At 45.0% G+C, this 17,572-nt stretch overlaps 1 long non-coding RNA gene across 1 annotated transcript in view; it reads left to right on the forward strand.

Moving 5' to 3' along the window:
- The first annotated feature begins 2,872 nt into the window (after window positions 1-2,872).
- Window positions 2,873-17,572, forward strand: part of LOC140605182 (uncharacterized) — a 65,584-nt gene continuing 50,884 nt past the window's right edge. The window contains exon 1 of the long non-coding RNA XR_012007904.1: window positions 2,873-3,224. This is a non-coding gene — a long non-coding RNA (uncharacterized lncRNA). The remainder of the gene's footprint in view (window positions 3,225-17,572) is intronic.

Raw genomic sequence — 17,572 nt, forward strand, 5'->3', positions numbered from 1 at the left:
CTCTGCCTGTGTCTCTGCCTCTCTCTCTGTCTCTCGTGAATGAATAATAAAATCTTAAAAACAACAACAACAAACACAGAACATTTTTAAGACCTTGGGGTGGAGAAGGATTTTTTAAGCATTACTCAAAAGTGTAAGCCATCAGGAAGAGACTGATAATCCTACTACCTTAATTAAGAACTATTATAAGACTGTATGAGAAGACAAGAGAATAGGGGCGTCTGGGTGGCTCAGTAGGTTAAGCATCTGCCTTTGGCTCAGGTCATGATCCCCTACTCAACAGGGTGCTTGCTCTTCCCTCTCCCCCTGCTTGTGCTCCCTCCCTCAAATAATTAAAATCTTTAAGAAAATGTTATTTTAAAAAAAAAGATGGACAATGGAAGCTCTGAGTGGGAAGACATCTTTAGCACACGGAAACAAGAAAAAGAGATTGTTATCCAGAATATATCAAAAAGTTCTAGAAATCATTAAGAAGCAGGTAAATCACACAATATGCAAGTAGGGAAGGCATGAGAGCAATACAAATAGAAAAAGATACATAGCTAAGAGCATATGAAAAAGGTTCAACTTCATTATTAATCATGGAGTGCAAATTAAACCAAGGAAGAGAGGCCATTTTATGCCACAGGACTGGCAAAAAAATCAATCATTTGGACAATACCATGGATGTGGAACAAATCACTCCTAGTGGGAGTGTAAATTAGTATTCTGGGAGCAAAAAGGCATTATCTAGAAAAGCTGAAGATGCACAATACCTCAATGGCCCAGAAAAATTCCAGTATGTAACCCCTGGAGAAATTCTCCCATAATGAGGATTGAGAGAGATGTACAAGAATTTTCATAGCAGAGCTGTTGCTAATAACAAAAAACCTGAAAATAACACAAATACCCACCCAGGGTTAAATGAATATACACATTGTACTACGTAAGTGGAAAAGAAATGAACGACTGCTCATACTTTAACCTGGGGGAAGAAATCTCAGCAGCGGTGTTGAGTGAAAGGAGCCATTCACAGATGAACACATTCCCAATGACTCCATTGACATAAGGTTTGCAAATGTGGAAAAACCAAACAAGGTTTCATTCAGGGATATGTACACTGAGTTTTTCTTTCTTTCTTTCTTTCTTTCTTTCTTTCTTTCTTTCTTTCTTTCTTTCTTTCTTTCTTTCTTTCTTTCTCTCTCTCTCTCTCTCTCTCTCTCTCTCTCTCTCTTCTTCTTCTTCTTCTTCTTTTAAATTTTACTTATTTAGTAAACACACAGAGAGAGGCAGAGACACAGGCAGAGGGAGAAGTAGGCTCCTTGCAGAGAGCTCGAAGCAGGATTGGATCCCGAGACCCGGGGATCACACCCTGGGCCAAAGGCAGACACTCAACCACTGAGCCCCCCCGCGCATCCCACGTGCTGAGTTGTTTCTAAGGAGACCCTTATAACAGGCACCTTTTATAGGCTAGGCCATTGGCTGCCAACCGTTTTGGCAAGAGGACACTTCCCTGATTGTCCGAGAGATGAGGGGACTCCGAGTCAGGACCTCAGGCGTCCTCAGACCTGCCCACGTTGGTTGCTAGACTGACCCGGTTGGTTACCCCAAGTAGCCCCCTGGAGACCAGCCTGGCTGTCGGAACTGTCCCACCCCAGCAGAGGGGGCCAGTTAACTGTCTCCATTTAATTCTCACTTTACTGCTGGGCTCTGGGGAAGGGACAGGCCCAATTTTAGGCAGGGAGCTAGATGGGTTCCAGAATCTACTGCGAGGTGTGTTGACCTGAATTTAGCCTTATTCAAGTCAATCACCCTGGTTCTAGGGTTCTTTTATCTTGTGTGTAAACCCTATCAGCTGAAGTATCTTCGATTTCAAAGTTATTCATAGGGCATGAGCTAGGAAGTATACCCTGTGACATTTGGGTACAGCTGGAGGAGGCATCAGTAAACCCAGGTGGCTAAGCGGCTAAGCGTCTGCCTTCAGCTCAGGTCATGATCCTGGGCTCCTGGAATCAAGTCCCGCACTAGGCTCCTGCTCCACAAGGAACCTGTTTCTCCCTCTGCCTCTCTTCCTCTCCCCCACTTCCCTGTCCCCGCTCTCTCATGAATATATAAATAAAAATCTTAAAAATAAAAAAGTACACTTGGTCTTGCCTGTCTGTAGCCATCGAAAACCCAGTTTCTGGAGTGAAATAAGTCAGTCGGAGAAGGACAAACATTATATCGTCTCATTCATTTGAGGAATATAAAAATTATTGAAAGGGAATAAAGGGAAAGGAGAGAAAATGAGTGAAAATATCAGTGCAGGTGACAAAACATGAGAGACACCTAACTCTGGGAAACAAACAAGGGGTAGAGGAAGGGGAAGTGGGCGGGGGGTGGGAGTGACTGGATGATGGGCAATGGGGGGGCACTTGGCAGGATGAGCATTGGATGTTATGCTATATGTTGGCAAATCGAACTCCAATAAAAAAATAAAAAAATTAATAAAAAATAAAAAAAAAAGATTGTATTCATCTGGGCAGGGATCCTGGGGCCTGTGGGCTGCGGCTGCCCCTACCTCCTGTTGTGGGGCCCACGCACCCCTTCTTCGCTCCTTGCCAAGCAGCTGCCTGCTGGAATATTAAAGGGGAGGAGGGCAGGTGACAAGGGAAGGCCCAGGAGGACAGGGAGGGAGGAAGGGAGGGAGAAGATGGGAGGCGACGGGAGCAGGCCTGGAAATGGAGCTCTGCGGTCGGTTGCTCAGCCAGGATTCCTTTTGAAATCCACCAATAGGTTTTCCAGCGAGGCCCCAGACAGACCCCCATTCATCTGGACAGCACATTTTTCTTTGCAGAAAATAACCATTCATCAGCCAGCAGCTCCTGGAATGTGGGCTGAGAAACACAGTCCTGGGGCCAGCCCTCCTTCCCTCCTTCGCCCACTGACACTCATGGCCCTTGGGAGGTGACATCATGGCCTAAAAATAGCTCCCCCACCCCTCCTCCCAGACCCTGTGCTTTTCAGGGACTCCCTCCCCCCTGTTGACAAGGTTTGGGACCTGGGGAGGGTGTTTCTGGAAGAATAACATTTCTGTCCTAAGCTGCTTTTTCAAACCTTTCAAGGACAGCACTTACCTCCAACAAGACGTTCAGTGAGAAAAGAGGTGATTTTTATGAAGTTTGAACGCTGGATTCAAAGCCAACCTCAGCCCGAGGCCAAGTTCCTATCCGTGGAGTGAAGGGAGACCGACCCCACAGGGTGAGGTGAGAGCCAAGAGGTAAAATCGGGCCTGTGGGGCACGAGCACAGCTGCCTGGGTCCATCCAGAGCCGTTGGACCCAGGGGTGCTCTGACTTCAGAAAGAGGGAGCCCCAGAGATGGGCCCCTCCTTAAATCTCTTTGGGCAGGGGACTTGCATAGCATACAGTATAAAAGTTGCCCTTGCGTCCACGTGCAGAGCCATGTGGGTGGCCTGGTCCAGGTCCAGGCTTGGCCCATCAGCTCAACACACTGCTCCCAGCACCTCACCAGGCTCGGAGTCCACCTCCTTAGTCATCTTCCTACCTGAGTCCCAGATCCTTCCCCACTAGGTGAGCTGCCCATCTTTCCACAAAGGCTGTAGAAGCCTTAGATTCTTCTTGAAGACCCATCCCTGCGCTTCGCACCTGATATTCAAACTGTCCTCAAGGCAGCAATTTTTTTTTTCCTTCCTTAGAAATGGACTGCTTGATTTTTCTCTCCATGTAGCTCTCATTGTCATCATAACAGCACATCGGGGCGACCCCTTGATTGGCCGGGCAGACCCCCACCCCCCAATGGTCCGGCTCTAACCACCCTGAATGTTTGTCAAATTGATGTTCTCAAAACATTGCCTTTGTCATATCCTTACTCAAGAGCTCACGATGGCTCCCTATTGCCACCTCCACCTGTTGGGTGGGGTTTTTGTTTTTTGTTTTTATTGGACGGCTCTGCTTTACCTGTTCAGCCTTTTTTTTTTTTTTTTTTGTGCAGTTACTCATTGTGTGTTCTCTGTCCTCTCCACCTTTGCTCACACTATTTCTCTCTCTAGACTTGGGGTCTCATCGCTCTTCCTCTTTCTCCCTCCCTGTATCCTGACTGCCACTTTCCTACTTTGGGCTGTATGTTCCCCCACTAGCTCAGAGCCCGGCATTCTCAGGGGAGGAGGCGGGGAGGGTGGAAGGTAGGTGGTAGAGGAGGTGAGGAGCTCATCCTCACTTGTGTGGTTGGCTTGTCCTAGCCCCCCTGCCATTTGCCACTGTCTGCTTCAGCAATCCGGGTCTTGAACTTCCTTTCTTTGAGACTCTGCTCCCCACTGGGGTCTTCCCATCAGGAATCCCTTACTCTCTCCCCTCTGAGCTCCTAGAGCCCCTATGGGCTCAGTTTCTTGGACTTAGCTACTTTATGGGGACGCCTGCTGGTGCAGCTGTTGTCCCGCTGGTCATGCCCAGCTGTCCATGGAAGGCAGAATGACCCACTTAAAGATCTGCAACCGGAGATGAAATTTCGTGGACAGCTTAGGTCTCTGGGCCTTCCCCAGGGTTCCCAAATAATCCTCTTGTGTTTGTTAACTGGTGATAGAAGGAAAGACTTGACCTCTGCTGTCTCCTAACCCTTGGTAGGTGAAATTTCCTCTCTCCGAACCATTATTCATTTATCCAGTCTTTGCTGAGCACTTACAGCGTACCCGCTGATGCTCTTTAGTCTGACGGTTCAGATGAATAAGGTACACCTCTTGGCTTTAGAGAGTTCACAGTCTAGACGAAAGAAGACATATGGAGAGACTGTTGGAGTGTGATAGGATTAGGCTTTGATAAAAGATGGGCACAGGACACTGAGGAAGAAATAATGATGGGCATTCTGTGCAGCAGGAGAGTCAGAGAAGGCTTCTTGGAGGAGGCAATATCTTCTGTCTCGACGAACAAATAGGGCTTAAGCAGGCCAAGAAGGCAAGAATGCGCTGGCTGGAGCGCGGTGGACAGTGTCTCCAGGCACACAGAAACACTGCTTTCCTCATGCCCCTGCCCTCCTCTCCTCTGTCCCTGCTCCCTTGGGACATCTGGTTGAGAATACAGCAAATATTACAGTAGGAGTCTAGCCACTCAGAAGAAGAGCAAAACTCTGCTTTCCGAACATACTCTTGCTTTGCACCCAAGTCTAGGAAGGAGATGGGTTCAACGGTGGGCAACCATGCAGGGTCTCCACTTGCCCAACTCAACGCAGAGAGTGACAGCCCACATCAAGACGCTCCACTGCCTTCAACAGCCACGGTTCTCATGGAAAGAAAGAATTCATAGCTTTGCCTACGGCTGTGTTATCTAAGACATAAGAGCTAACATAAGCTCTCGTCAGGATAAAGGGTTGCTTCTGAGAGATCGGTGAACCACCACCATGTTGAAAAGCACACAGTATGGAGAGCCAGTGGGAGACATCCAGCACATCTCGGCTTTATGTTCTTTGGTAGTCTTGCTCCAAAAGGAACGTTTATCTTATAATGTCATTGCAGATTATTCAGTCGTTTTTCCATAATGAGTATTGAGAAGGCATCAACTCATTAAAATTTTACAATGTGGTGTGGGAAATAAGCTTTAGCTTCCCAAAGAAAGACTGTCTTGGGCCAGGTTGGCTGTTTTAGATCTTTTTACCGACCCAGGAATGCTTGGGGGTGGGATTGCAGAGCAGGGACTTCGGGCTGACAGTTGACTGGCCTTGTCCTGAGGACTGAGACTCATGGGGTGAGGCCTGGAATCTCAGCACCGTGGCCCCTCTGCGATAAGCAGACAGCAGCCCCACTTCTGTTTGTGACACGGTGTTTTGCACGAGTTAAGCAAGGGAAGTATCATTGAACCCCCTTGTTAGGCGCATTCTTTAAGAAATTAGCATTTTCTTTTAAAAATAAGTAATACACGCCCATAGGCTATTTTTAAAAAATACATTTCCATAGTTTTAAGATGAAAACTATAAATAGGTCCATTGGCTGTTGCCCCAATCTGTCTCTAGTCCTCCCAGTTTCTGTTCCTCCAGCAGGTGTCCAGTATGATTTAGTTCCTTCGGGTGTCCTTTAAGAGGCATGATGAAAGGTATGAACAGATGTGAATGTGAAAAACAACTAACAGTGTTCTTTATATTCTGTGCTTATTTTTCCCTTGTGACCTCTGATCTTGGAGACCTTTCTGTCTCCGTTCTTTACGAGCATTCTCGTCTCTTTTTAGAGCTGTGTGGTATTCCACTGTCTGGCTGGACCATGACTTCCCATCGGTGTACATCTAATTTGATGCCAATCTTTTGCTACCATATACAACACCTCAACTAGTAATTCTATATGATGGTCATTTCGCACGCATGAAAAAGTGACTGTTTAATTAAATCCCTGGAAGTGGAATTGTCTGGCCAAAAGGAACATGCCTTTGTGATTGTACAGACATTGCTGAATTGCTTCCAAACAGATTGTATCACTTCGCACTCCCACTAGCCATAAGGGAGAGGACCTGTTTCCTCTTCTGACTTCCGCCTTATTAAACATTGGGATTTTTGCCAATTTGTTAAGTAGAAAAATGAAATCTTGATGGCTTTAATTTGCATCTTTTATTGTGAATGAGGGAGAGCATTTATATTTCCTTTTTAGTGGGCTACCCTTTACCCATTTTTCTTTGGGTCATTGATCTTTTTACTTGTCGATGTGTAAGAACTTTTTGTATATATGGGTGTGAGTTGTATCTTTCTATTTGTCATTTGTCTTTGTTTATAATAATTCATTTGGCTGTTTTTCTTCATGCAGAAGTTTAATTTTTTTTTTTTGAGAGAGAGAGAATCTTAAGCAGGCTCCATGTCTAGCACAGAGCTCGACATGGGACTTGATCTCATGACCCTGAGATGGTGACCTGAGCCCAAATCAAGAGCCGGACGCTTAACCAACTGAGCTACCCAGGCACCCCTATTTTTCTTGAAGAATTTTAGAATCCTGTTGTCCAGCTCCAGAAAATATTCTGCTGGCACTTACTATTGATGTAGTGTTAAATTTGTGAATTCATTTAGAGGAATGTTGACATCACAACGTGATTTGTCCAAATCTTATTTTGTTTCTTTCAGAACTATTTTCTTCCTGTAGGCCTTAAGCTATTTGGTTAAGTTTATTTTATGTTTTTCCTCTCTGGTTCCTATTGTAAATGGGGCTTCCCCCCCACATTATGTTGTCTGACCGGTTAGTGTTTCCTTATGAATTCGATAGCCTGCTACCTTACTAAATGTTCTTATTTTTTGAGGTAGTTTTTCTGTCAGTTTCCTTCGGTTGCCTGGTGTATCATCACAGAATCCTTCAATAACAACGCTTTACTTCTGCTGTTCCAAGTTTTGTGTCTCTACCTGCTTTCACTTGTTTCATTCTAGGAAAATTATTGATAAAATGGCTTTTTAGGGATAGACATGCAAAGCAAGTTCACTGTAATAGAGAGAGTGGCTATACCTTTGCATATGGAGCACAGGAATCTCTAGAGAGGGAACAGATTCAGATTTTAATCCTCTCTTCAGAAAACTCAGGTAAGAATGTAAATTGGTGCAGCCATGGTGGAAAACAGTATGGCGGTTCTGTAAAAAAGTTAAAAATAGAACTCCCACGTGACCCAGTAAATCCACCTCTGGGTCTTTATCCTAAGGAGATGCAATGACTCCTCCCAAAGAGACGTCTGTACCTCCACTGCACTATTTTTCTTTACAGCATTATTCACAATAGCCACAATATAGAAACAACCTTATAGTCCATAAAGAAAATGTGATACACACACACACACACACACACACACGAATGTTATTCAGCTGTAAAAATGAAGGAAACCCTGCCATTTGGAACAACATGGATGGAATTCATACAGAAAACGACAAATACTATATGATCTCACTTACATGTGGAATCTAAAAAAACAAATTCATAGAAGCAGAAGATTTGTGGTTGCTGGAGGCAGAGAGTGCAGGATGAGGAAATGGGTGAAGGCGGTCAAAATGTATAAATTTCTATTTATAAGATAAATAAGTCTTGGGGCTATCATGCACAACATCGTGACTATGGTTAACAATATTGCATTGTATGTTTGGAGGTTGTTAAGATAGGAGATCTTAAGAGTTTTGCACCAGGATAAAGGAAAAATTAGTAGTAAGGAAAAAAAAAATAGGAACTTGGCGAAGTGATGGATGTTAACTAAACTTATCATGGTGATCATTTTGCAATATGTACATATATCAAATCATTATGGTGTACACCTTAAGCTTTTACAATGTTATATGTCAATTTTATCTCAATAACAATGGGAAAAAAGAATATTCAATGTTTTTTCCACAAACGTTGTATCCTGAGTTGCCCAACAGAGGTCAGATGGCAGGAAAGGATAAGAGGAGCTTCTCGGGGGTAAGCTCGCCATAGGGTAGGAGAGTCTGGTCCAGAACTGAGAGGGCTAATTTCGGCTGTGGTGTTTGGCAGATTCAGGACCTACTCTAGATCAATCATCTTGGAGCCATGAATGTAGCTTTGGGACAGGGAATGGCTGTGTGTGTGTGTGTTTGCGTGTGTATCTTCCCGCATGTTTTTTTAGGTTTCACGTATAAGTAAGATCATATAGTATTTGTCTTTTTCTGTATGAATTCCATCCGTGTTGTCACAAATGGCAGGGTTTCCTTCATTTTTATGGCTGAATAACATTCGTATGTGTGTGTGTGTGTGTGTGTGTGTGTGTGTATCACGTTTTCTTTATCCATCAATGGACTCTAAGGTTGTTTCTGTATTGTGGCTATTGTGAATAATGCTGTAAGGAAAAATATTGCAATGGGGGTGCAGACGTCTCTTTGGGAGGAGTCATTGCATCTCCCCACGAATGGGGAGGGTAGGTTATTGGACGTAACTTTTGAATTTCAAGTTCCTGCTCTCTTTCGTGGGATGCATGTGGCTGGACACCGTGCTGAGGGATGAGGAGCTCTGCGTGGTCTGCAGTTGCAGTGAGCATTAAGCCTTTTGTTGCCTTTATTTCTGTGGATCAGAGTCTCCACTATGTTGCCCTAGTCACTCCTGGGGTAAATGGGCATGTCCTGGGCTGCTGGGCTCCCGTGAATGGAAGTGACAACGTGTTTTAGGATCAAGGGAATCAGGATGGAGAAAACAGGGCTGTCGGGCAACTGAACAGAGCACAGAAGGCCTCTCCATCTCCAAACCTCCGACCACAGAGCCCTGATCCAGAGCCAGAGGGCACCAACTTGCCCACCCCCAGCAGGTGGCTGCAGGAAAGCTCCTGCCAGGGGACCCTTTTCTGGCAGCCATACTATTTATTGGCTTACTCTGCACTTGCATATGCAGGGAGAATTATTATTAGGCAGTAAGGATGGTTACAAGGACAAAGAGTAGATCAAGCAACACGGGAGATGTTTGTCAAGTCACAAGAAGACAAGGAAAAGTGGCTGATGAAATCAAAATTTGCTGCTATGATGAGACGTTGAGCACCATTGCTGGAAGTCTTGGCTTACTGTTGTTGGTTCAGGTGACACAGTTTGCTTAGGACATTAAAAGCCTGTAAATGGCAAAAATGTTGCTGCCAAACCATCACAAGCTGAATGTGGCCCAGAAGTTCAAAACCTATTCTTGAGAAATAAAGGCTTTGTTAAAGCAGAAGACCTTCCTACTACACATTTTGGGGTCTATTGCATTGCCTCTGCTTCCTTTTTGCAACTGAGCATACAACCAGAAATACACGTGGAAGAGAGGGCAGGATATAACTGCTCTGTTCCATCTATGATCTGCTGCTTGGCATCAAAGAGTGTATTTGAGGGGGTGACTGCAGATACAGTGGCCTGGAGATCAGCTGCTAAAGAATTCCTTGAGACACTTGCAGAGATCATCCAGGAAGGGGGTTCCCTGCCTCAACAGGTGTTCAGCATAGGTGATATTGACCTATCCCATTATCAAGAATTAATTATTTTCCCATGTTTATTGAGATATAAGCAACATGTAATTTTAAGATTTTCACTTAGGATTTACTCCCCTAGTAACTTTCAAATATCTAACGTGGGACTATTAGCTATAATCACCATGCTGTTAGATCCCTAAACTTGTTAATCTTATATCTGAATGTTTGAATCCTTTGGCCAATTGCTTCCCATCCCCGGCCCTTAGTAACTGTCACTCTACTCTCTGGTTCTCCGAGTTTGGCTCTGTAGAGTCCACATATCAGTGATATACTATTTGTCTTTCTCTATCCAATTTATTTCACTTAGCATAATGCCCTCAAGATTCATTCAAGTTGTAGCAAATGGCAGGATTTCCCTGTATTTATGTATATACCACATCTTTATCCATCATTTTTCCATTGATGGACAGTTAGGTTGTTTTCATATCTTGGCTGTTGTGAGTAATGCTGCAATCTTCACCCACATGGGTGAAGATCTCTTTAAGATCTTGTTTTCATTTCCTTTGGATGTATACCCAGAAGTGGGATAGATGGATCACATGGTTGTTCTATTTTTAATTTTTGAGGAACCTCTACACTGTTTTTCTTAGTGGCTGCACCAATTTACATTCCCACCAACAGTACACAAGGGCTGCCTTTTCTCTACACCTTTGCCAACACTTGTTGTCTCTTGTCTTTTTGATGACAGCCACATTGGCCTATTCTAGAGGAGACCGTCCCCAAACACACATGCCATTCCCAAGTAGTGTGAAAGCTTCGCATGTTTGAATGGCAATCCTGTTGGTAAACCTAGAAATGGTTTGTTAACTTTAGCCCAATGGCTCCTTGGAATCTGATCTGCTTTAAGCAGGAAAGCTTATGTGTGGTGAGGCTAAGGTGGAGTGCCCTTTGGTCTGCATAAGCAGGCTTGGGGTTTTGTTGGGTATTTTTTGAAAGAAAGTTCTAGAAATATGTCTTGGCTTCTTACTGTCTTAGGCAGCTGAGGGCTTGGAGACTGTGTTAGAACCATGGCTTTCTTTTGCCTTCCAGGCTAGTGAAGAGGAACAGAGCAGTTGTATCCTGCTCCTTCTTCCACATGTGTCTCTGGTTGTGTTCTCAGTTGTATGAATGATTCAGAGGCATGTTGTAGACCCCTAAATATGCAGTAGTGAGGTCTTCTGATTTTTTTCAAAACTTTATGTCTCAAGAGGGTGCTAAACCATGGTTGCTAAACCAACAAAATTGGCTGGAAGCTCTGCTGGTAGCAGCCCTCTCAAACAGCAGACACACGGTCCCCAGTTCTTAATTACAATCTGGTCTCCAATGCGTGAGTGTGAAAAGAACCAAAAGACTTTGTCAGGAGCTTCGACTCTGGCCAGAGGTCAAGATTTTGAGAGCTCGTGGAGCATTTACAAAACTCAATTGCTCAGGTCTCTCCCCCTAGAAATCCTGATTCAGTGGGTCTGGGTTGGGGCCCAGTGAGTGACTCAGATGTCCAGCCAGGGTTAGAAACCACCCACCTAGGCCTGTCCAAGCACAGTCACTAGGGAGCTGAGTGACCTTTGGCAAATCACTTTACCTCCTTGAATTGCAGTTTCTCATCTCTGGAATAAGAACTTGGTTGGTTTGGAGATATCCAAACTGGTTCAAATCAGCAATCCCCGGGGAGCTTTGGGATTCTTGAATCCCATTCCAGACTTAATGAATCTGAATCTTCGGGACCAGAGCCCAGGAACCTGTATTTTAAAAATTGTGGTAAAATACCTATGATGTAAATTTGACAAACTTGACTATTTTTAACAGTACATTTCAGCAGTGTTATGTATATTCCAACTGTTGAGCAGCCAATCTCCAAAACTTTTTCATCTTGCTAAACTGAAACTCTGTACCCATTAAACAACTCCCCCTTCTCTCCCTGCCCCCCATCCAGAGCAACTACCATTTTACTTTCCGTCTCTATGAATTTGACTACTCTATGTACTTCATAATAACTGGAATCATAAAGTATTTGTCTTTTTTACCACCAGCTTGTTTCACTTAACATAATGTCCTCAAGGTTCATCCATGTTATACTATACTACAGCATTTTCTTCCTTTTTAAGGTTGAATTAATTTTTTTTTTTTGGCATATTTTACTTGCCTGTTAATCTGACCACAGTCACTTGGGTTGCTTTCACAATTTATTAATGCTGCTATATGAGGTATATAAGTATCTCTTGGGGGTCCCCCTTTCAATTCTTTTAGGTGGACACCCCGAAGTGGAATTGCTGGGTCTTATTGTACTTTTATTTTTAAATTTTTGAGGAGCTGCCATACTGCGTCCTATAGCCATTTTACATTCCCACCAATAATGCACAAGGGTTCCAATTTCTCTACCTCCTCTCCCATCCTGGTGGGTATGTGAGGAATTTGCGTGTTTAAGAAGCTCTCCAGGAGATTCTGATGAGCTAGTCACTGGGTAGGGAGCATTGGACTCAGTGGTCACTTGGGTCCCTTCTAGCTCCAAAGTGCCTGAATTTACATGATGATGAACACAAATGGCTAAACTTCTATCTTGTGTCACCAGTTGGTACGATTTGCCTACATGCTATGTCTGTTTGAGATTCTTCTCTATAGCTGATTTGGATAGGATACTTTTCCTCCCTATGTTGACTTCAAACTTCTAGCATCAGAGCCTGGCACATAATAGGTGGCTCAAAAAAAGAATCAGGGGCACCTGGGTGACTCAGTGCTTGAGCATCTTCCTTTGCCTCAGGTGGTGATCCCAGGGACCTGGGATCAAGTCCTGTATCTGGTTCCCTGCAGGGAGCCTGCTTTTCCCTCTGCCTATGTCTCTGCCTCCCTCTCGGCATCTCTCATGAATAAATAAATGAAATCTTAAAAAAGAAAACAACCAAAACACTGAATGAATCCATGAATAAACAAATTAAGTCCTTAGGTCAGAGAACTTGCCTTCTGTTTATTATGACCCTCTCGCTTTGCCAAATGGAAATGTTGGGAACATAGTTGACCCTAACAAATGTTGGGTGTGCAATAGACATACACATATCAGTTTTGCTAGAATAGAAGTTGGCACATTGTTGAGCAGGCAGGAAGACCCCAGGTGACCATGTTTTGGGTCTTTCCTTGTGTGAGTGTTTTTTTGGTCAAGGCAAAGCCCACGTAGACAGCATCAGGATGCACAAGGCCTGGGGGAATGCATTTAGATGAATCCGTATGCTTCTCTTCCTTGTGCACAGGGGCTCCCAGGGTTAGGTGGTTGTTGGCAGGCAAGACAGGGTGGCACCCTGGCGCAGGATCCATCATCCTGGGGGAGCCTCCCATCCAGCCATGGCCTGACTCGCCCTGCAGGCTTGCTTGTGCCAGCGTTGCTTGGCACTGCCTCGGGGGACCTGGAGTCCTTCCCTGCAGCATGGCCTGGAGGGCCAGGAGGGAAAATGTGGGCTTTGTCCTCTGGAAGGTGGAGCAGGATGGAACACCACGCCCCACATGCCCTGGAGACCACAGCATTCAGGATGTGTCTGTGGCTGTGTCCTTCTGGTCAAGAGAAAGCAGTCATGAGGCCCCCTCCCCATCATGGTCCTGACTTCGGGTGCTCCCTGGCAGGGGCGGGGTCTTGACTTGATTACAGCCAATGTGCTCAGCCAATTCTTGCCTCTTAGATGTTCCCATGGTTACAAATCAGCTCTTCCCCGGAGCAGACAAGCCTTAGAATTTACGAATCACATTTACATACAATGTCATATTTCATCCTATACTGTGGGCTATTTATGGACTTGGCAAGATGGTGAAGAAAAACGTATTTTCTTTAACAACATTGGCCAGAAGCCTGCTTTTGCTCCTCTAACTCCCGAATTGCTGGCTCTGCTTTGCCTTTCTCCTCCCCTCATGCAACACAGAATGTTTCTTAGAACAGTAGGCTCTTCTTCTGGCCTCTTGGCGCTGTTTTGTCTTAGAAGTTGGCTGTGATTGAACAAGCAAACATTTACGAACCGGGGTGCATCTAGGAGGTCATTAGAGAAGGTCATATAGATCCATAGCATTGATCATAGTAAATTCCGCACAGGAACTAACATCTGTAGAGTGTTTGCTGGGAGCTGGCTGTTGTAACAGAGGAGAGAACGAGGGTGAGTCACCCACAGTCACACAGCTGGATTCGGCAGAGGTGGTGTCTTTGTCACTTTGGTCCTTTCTCCACCACCCTGCTTTGCCCAATGTCTCTGCAGATCCCCTTCCTCCTCCATTCTCTATGCTCCTGGCCCTTAAAAAAAATGGAGGCAAAATTCATGTAATACAGAATTAACCATTTGAAAGCACACAGCTCAGGGACATTTGGTACTGTCACAATGCTGTGACCTCTTTCTCATTCCAGAACATTTTTATTTCCCCTAAAGGAACCGCTGAGCCCATTAAGCAATCACTCGGCATTCCCTTCACTTCCCAGTCCCTGGCAACCACTAATCTGTTTTCTGTCTCTATGGATTTGTATTCTGGACGTCTCCCGTAAGTAGAATCATGCAGTATGTGGCCTTTTGTGTCTGGCTTCTGTCACTGAGCGCATTTTTGAGGTTCATAGCTGTCGTAGTGTGAATCACCAGGTCATTCCTTTTGATGGCTGAATATTATTCCATCGTGTGGATAGACCACATTTTGTCTGTCTGTTCGTCTGTTGGCTGCCCTTGGGATGTTTTCCACCTTTTTGGCCATTATGAATAATGCTGCTGTGAACATTTGTGTACAAGTGTTTTTGTGGAGGCCCATTGGCGGTTCTTTGGGATACATACACAGAATAGCTGGGTCAGACGGTGATTATACGTTTAACTCTCTGAGGTACCTTCCAGTGCTTTTAAGTGGAGTAAATCTCTCTTTATTCTGAGACTGGAGCATGCTGGTGGTACAGAAAGGAGCCTCCCTCTTTCTCATCCAGAGCCAGTCCTCTGGCATCCCTGTCTTCAGGGGTGGCAGGAAAAGTGACCAGGTTGGGGGAAGAAAGCTGTGTGAATTTGCTGGCTGCAGAGCAGAGTTCCACAGACTGGGGAACAGACACGACAGAAATGTATTTTCTCACAGTTCTGAGGGCTGGAAGTCAAGGTGTCAGGAGGGTTGTCTTCTTCCGAGGCCTCTCTCCTTAATCTGCAGATGGCCGTCATCTCCCTGCGTCTCCCGTGTCTTTGCTCCATGCTTGGCTGTGTCCTGGTCTCCTCCCCTCATTGGGCACCAGTCAGATGGGACCAGCCCCTGGCCATACGACCTTACTTTGCCTCTATTCTCTCTCTAATGGCGCTCTACTTCCAAATAGTCACACTCTGAGGTTCTGAGGATCCAGAGTTCAACAGAGGAATTTCGAGGAGACACAATTCAGCTCATAACCGCTTTCGTGAGGCGTGTCACAGGATTTTGAGTTAATGCCTGGTTCCAGCCCTGCCAGGTAACAGGTGCATAATGTGGGTTAGGGGCAAACTTTCTAACCCATGGTTTCTTAGCTGGAAAAGGAAGACAATTATACCAGTTCTAAAAATTGGTAAACATGAGGGATAGTGTGCATGTGTTTCTAGAACTGTTTCTGGCACAAAGCAGGCACAAATAAATAACTTGTGTTTTTGTTCCCTCACACCTCTAGGGCTTTCTATGTTTTCTTTCCCCCAGGAAATTCATTTGAAACATGGATCCTTCTCATGGGGCAGATGAAGGCATCATGAGGTGCTGGCTCTCTCAGGTCCCTCTGAATGCTCTCGCACGCACTCGCTAGCCCTAACCAAAGCGTTTTTATAGATTAGGAGAGATAGGGATTCGTAAGAGTACTTTTTGGTGTGAAATACAGGTAGGTAGTCCATAAAAACGGTCCTTTCAAGTTCTGCTTTAAGGACTGCACTTCTCCATATTTGAGGAGAAGTTAAAAGAGAATTCAGTCTGTGTCTATGTCATCCACTTTCCTGCTTCCATCACCCCCTGGACAGGCACCCGCCACCTGTCCCCTGAATACCCACTGTGGCATGCTAACCAGCAGCTCGCCCAGCCTTTAGCACCTCTGCCTTCCAAACCAAGCTACCCATAGTTTCATATTCCAGAGGTGTAGTTCTTTCTTTTTTATTTTTTAAAGATTTTTATTTATTTGAGAGAGAGAGAGAGAGAGCACGAACAGGGGAGGAGTAGGGGGAGAAGTAGACTCCCTGCTGAGCAGGGCGCCAGATGTGGGGTTTGATCCCAGGATTCTAGGATCATGACCTGAGTTGAAGGCAGATGCTTAACCGACTGAGCCACCCAGGTGCCTCCAGACATACCATTCTTTTCACATGATTCCCTTGTGCAAACACTTCGTGAACTTTTCCACCACTAAATGTAAACTTTCCCCCTGACACAAGGCCCTCCAGCTTGCATTTCTAGCCTGGTTTGCTATGTTCCCTCTTCCTCTGCTTGTGTTCCAACAAATCAGGGTAGACTCACCTTTCCTTGCAAGTGCTCTGTGTTTTCCAGCTTTGGTGTTTTTGCTCTCTCCTCCTCTGTATCCGTTAGGAATGCATTTAACTACAAGTCACATAAAATAGCAGTGACAAGAAGAACATTCAATCTTTCATGTAACGGGGAGTCCAAAGGTGGGCTTCCCAGAGCTGCTGCAGTGGCTCAGCCACGTCACCGAAGACCTCATTCCTGGGGATCCTTCTTTTCGGTCACCTCAACATGTTGGCTTGTTTCAGTATGGTCGCAAAGTGTCTGTTCTAGCTCCAAGCATCATGTCCATGTTCAGAGTAAGAAGAAGTGCAAGGGTGTCACTATTGATGCATTTCCCTTTTATCAAATACTAAGAACATTTTCAGAAGCTTTCATGATCTTCCTTTAACGTCTCATGTCCAGCCTTGTGTCACATGGCCACTCCTACTCTAGCTGCAAGGGAGGCTGGGAAAGTCAGTATCTAATCGGCAAGTGAGCAAGAGGGCACGGAGGTGGGAATGGCCATTGGGTGAGCCCACTGTCTGTGTCCGCCATGCCATTCCCTTTCCTGGAGGCTCCATGCTCTCATCCAGGAGGAGAGGAGCCCCTTTCCCTCCTTGCTCCTAATCCTCTTTGAATCTTGATTTCAGCACACATCTGCTCTCTTATATGGTAACTAGCCGTTATTTTTCTGTTCATCTGATCTTCCCTTTTAGACTAGAAACTCCTCAAGAGCAGAGACCATCTTTGCATTCTGGATAGCCTCCAGGACTGTTCCTCAAACATACCCTGTAGACAAAGGTTTGAATAGTTCATGACTAGTGACTTGAGTTTAAAAACTTGCCTTTTGGGGGCACCTGGGTGGCTCAGTCGGTCAAGTGGCTGACTTCTGATCTCAGTTCAGGTCTTGATTTCAGGGTTGTGAGTTCAAGTCCACATTGAGCTCCATACTTGGCATGGAGTATGCTTAAAAAAAAAAAGAATAAAAACTTGCCTTTTGTGCTGCTTGGTTAAAAGTCTTTGTACTAATTTTAGAATATAGATGGTTATTATAGCGAACATTTGTGTCCTTACCATTTGACAAACATAACAATACATGTAAGATGCTCAATACCCTGTAAGTACTCAAGACACATCAGCTACTGCCATGCCCTTCAAACCTTATAGAATTTCAGGAGAGTGGGTGCCATTATTATTATGCTTTACTTTACAGATGGGGTAGCTGAGGTTTAAGGGAAGTTA

The sequence above is a fragment of the Canis lupus genome, chromosome 15, assembly GCF_048164855.1.
Source record: "Canis lupus baileyi chromosome 15, mCanLup2.hap1, whole genome shotgun sequence".
NCBI lineage: Eukaryota > Metazoa > Chordata > Mammalia > Carnivora > Canidae > Canis > Canis lupus.